Source organism: Saccoglossus kowalevskii, chromosome 6 (genome assembly GCF_978046115.1).
Source record: "Saccoglossus kowalevskii chromosome 6, keSacKowa6.1, whole genome shotgun sequence".
In the NCBI taxonomy this organism is placed as follows: domain Eukaryota; kingdom Metazoa; phylum Hemichordata; class Enteropneusta; family Harrimaniidae; genus Saccoglossus; species Saccoglossus kowalevskii.
In genome coordinates, this window is record NC_140646.1 from 19,114,494 (window position 1) to 19,122,081 (window position 7,588).

Below are 7,588 nucleotides of genomic sequence, written 5' to 3' on the forward strand. Positions count from 1 at the left end.
CATGTGTACTTCACATTGTGGTGTTTTTGATGCATATGATGAGGGTAGGGTGAACATCATACCAGTGCCGATTATATTTGTAGTCCATTTGTGCAAATAAGTTGGTCTCATCTCACTCGAATAACAATGCTTTTTATTTAAATATTTTTTCAACATCATTTTTTTATCACATGCGTTTATATTAGGACAACAACAGACAGGTTCTAACTAATAGGGTTGACCATAGTCGTTGATTATTATTTCCATGGCAAGTGAATATAAAGCTTACTAAGTTGTATTCCCTTATATATTACAACTATTTGCTGGGAAATATTTAGACTTAGATTAATTCATCACTTATCTATAGACACATACAGTAAACATAATATCTTTAATACACAAATGTAAGCATCGTAAATAATTTACAACAAGTCAGTAATATTATATATATTTTCATTTATTTTAGTCACCACAAAGTATCACGCCACATTGTTATGTACTAATTCTATATTCTGGTTACAAATGTGAAATATATACATCATCCAGAGTATGTTATCAGGCAGCTGAAAATCCAGTATCTGTGTGTACGAAAATAAATGAAATTTATAATGATGTAAAATATTTATGTCAGCATAGCAGACATACTCACTGATCTATTTTATACGGATAGAATACAAGTATCTGATATAAGAGATCAGCACACATTCCATCATAACCATTAAAACTTTTTGGAGCCATATTTAACACAGTTGATATGAAAGTAACTGACATGCCACCATCACTTGATGCATGTATAAATACTCTTCACTTTTTGAATAAAAGCCATATTCTATAAAAATCAAACCATGTGCTTAAGGTAGAGATGCAGGTTCGTGAGCACTTTGGAGTGAAATTGTTTTTTGCTTTTTATTATCCAAAAAAGTCTTGGCTATAGACTGTTGAAGTTTTGTAGAATTGTGAATAGTGGAACATACTCAAAAAACGATTTTAAAATATAGATAACAGGTGCAAAATTATCTCTTTTGAATGCTTAGCAAGATTTAGCAAGGCTGTACATAAATAAAAAAAACATGGTACAAAAAGAAATGACGGGATCTCCACAATATGCACTGTATTTAACTTTTACAAAACAATAATACATTTAAATTTGAAATTGTAACACCCATTTTAATTATGAGCATTAGCAAACTTCTTACTGAATGAATTGTTATGCAAATTAGCAATTATCTCAGCTTCTTTTTAGTGCACATTCCAGAAAAAATAGCTCCTAGACGCTTATACCTTTTGTTTTTAAATTTTCACAAATGATTGACAATGTGTTTATCTTCAAAACGCCGTTGGGGCATTGTTTTTAGTTGAATAGTGTTACAGCAATCGTACAGACAACTAGCCTGGGTGTTAATTTATGCATAAACTTGAAGTAGTGAAATTTGAGCTGCTGCCCTACAAAATTGACAACTGGTAGACAGTTTTCAAGACGGCGCTTTTTTCATAGTAAACATATGTACCCATAAACCAATTTTGACAGGAAACAGAAGCATGGTTTAGAAGCTAATTGTTTTTAAATCACTTTTGACCAAAAAAGCACATTTTTGTGCATATTTCAAAACTACAGTGTCCATAAAAATAAAATACTAACAGAACTTTAAAATTCATACAATAAGCTTTCCGAAAATATATAGTTTTGTGGACAAGGGAGGTCATCTTGGTTTTCTAATTAACTAATTAAAATACCTGTCAGGTAAACTGCATCTCTACCTTAATCACATTTTATGAACAAAGTATACACAACACCAACATACGGTTATTATTTTAAGGATACGTGTTTAAATGAACTCTGAATTTCTGTACATCATTGTCATCATAATCTCAATGTTACAGCCCCAAAGTGAATGGCATTGTATTTAAATCTGAACAATATTATAACAAAAATTATATTTTACAAGACATTTAATTGGTGATGACAATTTTTAAGAAATTACGTTACCAGCGTTCTCCTTCAGATATCGACCTCTTGCAATGGACTGCTTGGGGATTTGCCAGTATCCTCTTTCATGGAGTTTTTGAATGTAAGTGAATCCTGACAGTGTCGGTGAAACCAACATGCTAGACATTACAATCAGTACCAATACGAAGGCTACAGATTTCTTCATTACAATTTATAAACCTGTTAATGAGACAGATGAATTGTCATTCTTCAGTTAGATGAGTAGACTATGACGACTTGCCATGCTTTCACCATTGCTGAACGCAAAGAACTGGGGACAGCCACCAATGGTGGCGCTATACAATTGTGAAATCTTTGTACCCTCACACAGATATTCAACTCGTATAAGAATTAGTAAACACATAGTTGTTGTAGACACAGAACGTCAAGGTAAATACTACGTCAAATCAACACAGATTAAACGGCAAGGTAAATACTACGTGAATTCAAATTAAACATGTAACGTAGTATTTACCTTGCTGTTTATTCGGCGTTATTTGCATAGTTCAGTGTTATAGAAAGTTCCATAATTGTGAGCGTGTACGTCCAATAATTATCATAATAGACAAACTCAAAATATGTGGTTGTGTTTTTTATGTGAAATGATTTCGATTAATAGTTTGACGCTCAAATAATATTCATGAAATTTGCCTATGTGAAAGCCTCATCAAAGGTATTAGCATATTTGATCTGCATTGCGCATGCCAGGCCTCACTGCCATGTATATTATTATGCATGCGTTTTTTTAAAGCCAGCTCAGCAGTACAATCCCAGGGGTGTGTGAAGTTTTTACTCTGCTGCGGTAAAACGCTGTCGTCTTTATACTTCAGAGGTTGTTAATCTTTGTGACAAAATGCCTTCTTTTTATGTTTGGCAACAACAATTGAAAATCAGCTTCGAAAATTGTCACCTGAATGTAAATAATCATAAACTGCCTATTATTCTGACAACAATTATTAAAATATTTCAATATTGTTCATTGTTCTGATTCCCATAATTTTGAAATCTATACTAATCATGGATATGCAGAAATAAAAATTGAAAAAATTAGAGAAGGGTATTATACTCGTGTGACATTTTCCCCGTATCGAGATGTTAACTCAATTTAACTTATTGTGTGTAATATGCTTTCAACAATCTGTTAACAAGTATTACATTTACGACGATCATATATATTTTATATACTTAACAAAATATTCAACATTCAACTCAGTGAGTGTTATGATCAAATAACTAATATAAGCCGACTCAGGAGAAGAATTATTAAATACTTCATTTTTGAAACTCAACACGAGGTCCAGTTTAAAATACAGTTCAATGACATCAGGGGGTAGGACCCGAAACATAATAGTCAATGTTGTCACCATCTTATGTACGTAATTTGTGTAACACAGGATAATTTAGACTGGTGTGCACAAATAATATGCATATAACTAGACACAAAGATACACAGTCTTACATGTACGACGCCGAACATGAACTGCGTGAAACTATAGTTTATTCAAATTTATGCTTAGTATGGTACTTGTCTCCGACAATATCACTAGTTCCTGCAAAGGCGGCCTAGATCGCACACCAATGCGTATAATCGGTTGGAAAGAGGTGGTGGTTACGGAATTATACTCTACCGGTTGGCAAAGTCAGTAACGATCAAGAGTCAAGTAAGAGCAAGTACACTCAATACTTTATCAATATAAATTTTAAAATATTACATGAATTTTTTTGACATACACATTTGGGTTGTTTTAAATGGCAACCTGCTGTTTTACATTTCAGCTGATATTTAATCATCAGATGACACCTGTTTTAGGCCATGGGTCAGGATAGGCTATCGTGCACCCCCCCACAACTCTACCATACCAATTTGTTTTTAACCATTGGGGTCTACTCAATATGAAATCAAGTGGTAACAGTGAATAAACTGGGACTCGGTGTTCATTTTCCACATATTTTAGATGGTACCTCTGAAAAGTCATATTTCTGCTGTTGTCACCACACAAAATGCAAACCATATTACCATGACTATTATGATGTTTAAATAAATAGCAAAAATAGCAATTTTTGGTAAAATTGAAGGATAACGTCTGCTGATTATAACGAAATGTCAAAATGTTACATTTTATGTTAAAATTTCCATAACGGTGGCCATTTTGAATATTTAATGAGCAAAACGCTTAATTTCAGTATTTTTTGACAAATGCAATATGTTTAATACATGTAATTATAGGTTTGTTTGGTCAAGGAATTTATTTTTGCTATTAGTAAGGTAAGAAAATCAACTGAGAGATTAACACTTTTTCTTGTGATATTAGTGTCAAGGAAAGGAAGAACCTCTCACATATATGTGTGCATGATTCTTATAGATAATCTGTACCTTTCCAGATACTATGTTTTGGCTGTAACACATTTGATGACCATCAAATAAATTAATGCCATCATAGAAAATTTACTTGCCCTATATGGAACGCACATTTTGGTATCCTTTTAACCATTTTCTAACCATTTTTTTTTCTATTAATTTGCAGATTGTACTTTGTGGCTGAAATAACAACAAAATCAATGATTTGAAGTAACACAATGGAACCACCATCGAAAAGAAAACAGCCATGTGTACGACTTACTCCCACTGTCTGTATAGTTCATGTGCCAGGCTTAAAGTATGGCGAACTGCAATTATTCTATGGGATGAAAGATGCTCAAAATAAATTGGCCAAACTGCGAGAGATTAAAGAAATGCTGCTTTGGATCTAACCACATGATGAAAGATACATGTCAGCTCATTCCAGATCAGATTGCAGAACACCATGGTTTCCACTGGCAATGTTATAAATACATGGTATTGCAGGTAGAGAATTGAAAGTATTAATTTTGCTGACTATATATAATTTTGTTTACGGTTTATTTAAATGTATGGTATTTCAGGGATATAATTAAATGTGTGTTATTTTTTCTGTCTATTTCTGTCTATTTCTGTCTATTTCTGTCTATATTTAATTTTGTGTTTAGGATTTTGTCAATTATTCATCAAAGATAAGTATATATGTGTTTTATATTCATAACTTAAATTTACATATCTTGTTAGTTTTACAGAACACAGAACATACAGCTTGTCTCTGATTACCTGCAACAACAAATGTTTATGGTTATTTAAAATCTGTATGATACGTCATATATCACTAAATATTCATTAGATGCTACGCACACTATGCATGTAGAAAAAGACAATTGCACTAAAATGTTTAAATGTATACAGCAATACACACTCAAATTTAATCAGTATTTGTTTAAGTTCTAGTAGTCTTGTTTTTAAGAATAGTAATTCTGTCTCCTTGTTATATGTATCGATCCCGTCAATTTTTATCGGCTCAAAATTTGTGTTGCTTTAAATAGCGACCTGCTGTTTTACATTTTACTAGGTAGATGAACATATTAGAATGACACCTGTTTATGCTAGTCGTACTACATTGTTAAGAAAAACAACTTATAATGGACAAAATCACTAAAGGTTACAGATATACACATCACTGCAGTTACAAAATTATTCATCAAACATCTTATTCTGAGAATTATTACCAAACGCTTCAGCGTGGCATTAAGAGTTTGTTTTCAGGGAAGGGTGATACCAAAGTGGAAAATGGTGGTACATATTGGGGTAATTCCTGGAATTGATACGGTTCAGGCTGAAATACAATATGTAGTGTTTCCATGTTTTGTCTGATATTGCTGTGGCAATCTGCTGCTGTATCTAATGTGAGATTTGTTCCGAAATTCAGTGCATTGTATGCACAACATGGTTTTTTGGCTGATAACACTCCTATTTTCTAATGGTAGAGTTGCACCAGTTTCACTCCTACTAGAAAATCTGCATTGTTGCGTGGATGAGAGCTAATAAAACAAAGCGGAAGAGTATGTAACAGCCAATTTTAACAGCCTATCACGTGATTTTACTCAAAATATTTACATGGAAAGAGGCTATTCCATTTCACGTAGGAATAATTGGAAGTAGAATATGTGAGGAATTGTATCAACAGAGATGTGTAAACTAAAAAGTAATACCTATCCTTCTACGATACTTTGTATCACTGAGCATTTCTGTTTTACTATACTGGTTTGAAAATGTTGGATTTGCATGCTTTGCGGTGTTTTTTTTACCGAAAGTTACTTAAATCATTTTGAGCAATAGTACTAGAGTGAAATATATACTTTCCTCTGCATTCTCCATGAATTTTGTAACTTGCTATGATCACGGTAAAGAAAAAAAATCTGTGGTTACTTTTTGTGGTTTGGATCAAAAATTATACTGTGAATAATTAAGTGCTCTCTTAATTTAATAAACTGTCCCATGTTTATTTTATTTTTAAAATAGTGCTTCTGCGAGGAAGTTGAAAATGTTATCCCCCCCCCAAACATATATCTCTGGTTTTGCCATAACTAAGATCGTTTGTATAGTACAATTTACAAGGATTCCGTTCACAGAGTTATTGAAATTTTCTATTATATTATGTACTGTAACTAGCTAAATAATGTATTTTGACTTTACAAACACTTTTGTCAAATTACGTAAGCACATGCACTGCTAATTGAAGACATACGCTGTCAAAATATTATCATTTCTTTAACGTTATATATTTGACAATCCTTTTCATTTTTTACGAAAAATTGCTCAGTCAGGATTAGTATTAAATATCCTCTCTGGCTTTATCTAATGAGTTTTTACCACTCTCTCATTATCTTGCCAAGTGTAGCCAATGGAGCTGTTCATCTGAAAAGCTGTTCCAAGGGACTTTTGTTGAGGGCAGGGGATTTTTTTTTCTATTTTTTGTAGGGGGCGGGAAGTATCAGTACACCCCCCCCCCAATGGACAGGGCATATCTAAGAAATGCAAGGACAGGGAATCATTTTTTAGTGGGTAGGGTACTTACATAAAACAAACCGGCAGGGCAGGGTATAATAAAAAAACGCATTGGGAGAAATAACATCTGCTACATGTGGGCAGTCGCGTGCTAGCAATAACTGAAAATGCGAGTCACCCACTGATCTGCTGAGTGGTTAATGTATTCAAGAAGCCCATAGAAGCCAATGACTCGATGAATGACGCCACCAATCGGCACAACAATGTAGGTTCTGTCACTGTGAATATTCACCCGGGATATTCACAAACATTGTACTGCAACCAGTGTATGTGAGGAATGTACGAAGTTGATGTTACACCTCGGCAGCGTCTGTCTGACCTTTCATAAATGTCGGACCTTGTGAAGAGGTCATACAACCCATAATGCCGTGTCACATCGCTACGTTTGATCATCACAATCCACCATATAGAAATTATTGCGGCATGTTGTCATCAATTGACAATACAGTGATATTACATTCTATTTTTGAACCAATTTTTCTCATTATTTCAAAAGTGTTTTTTTTAATAAGAGGAGGGTAAAGATGAATTTGGTCAGCAGGAGGGCAAAAAAGGCAAGTTGGTGGTAGGGGAGTAGGCAAAAAGTGTTTTTTTAAGGAGGGCAAGGGTTAAATGAATTGGGTCAGCAAGAGGGAAGACAATTTTGTTCAGGTGGAGGGTAGCTTATGAACAGCTTTTAATTTCCCCTCTTTCCTTTATATTAATTAGCA

At 33.5% G+C, this 7,588-nt stretch overlaps 1 long non-coding RNA gene across 1 annotated transcript; it reads right to left on the bottom strand.

Moving 5' to 3' along the window:
* Window positions 1-420: 420 nt before the first annotated feature.
* LOC146741857 (uncharacterized) lies at window positions 421-2,143 on the bottom strand. Its single transcript, XR_014929805.1, has 2 exons — window positions 1,967-2,143; window positions 421-557 (listed from the first exon to the last, which is right to left on the bottom strand). It is a non-coding gene; the product is annotated as an uncharacterized LOC146741857 (long non-coding RNA).
* Window positions 2,144-7,588: the final 5,445 nt, after the last annotated feature.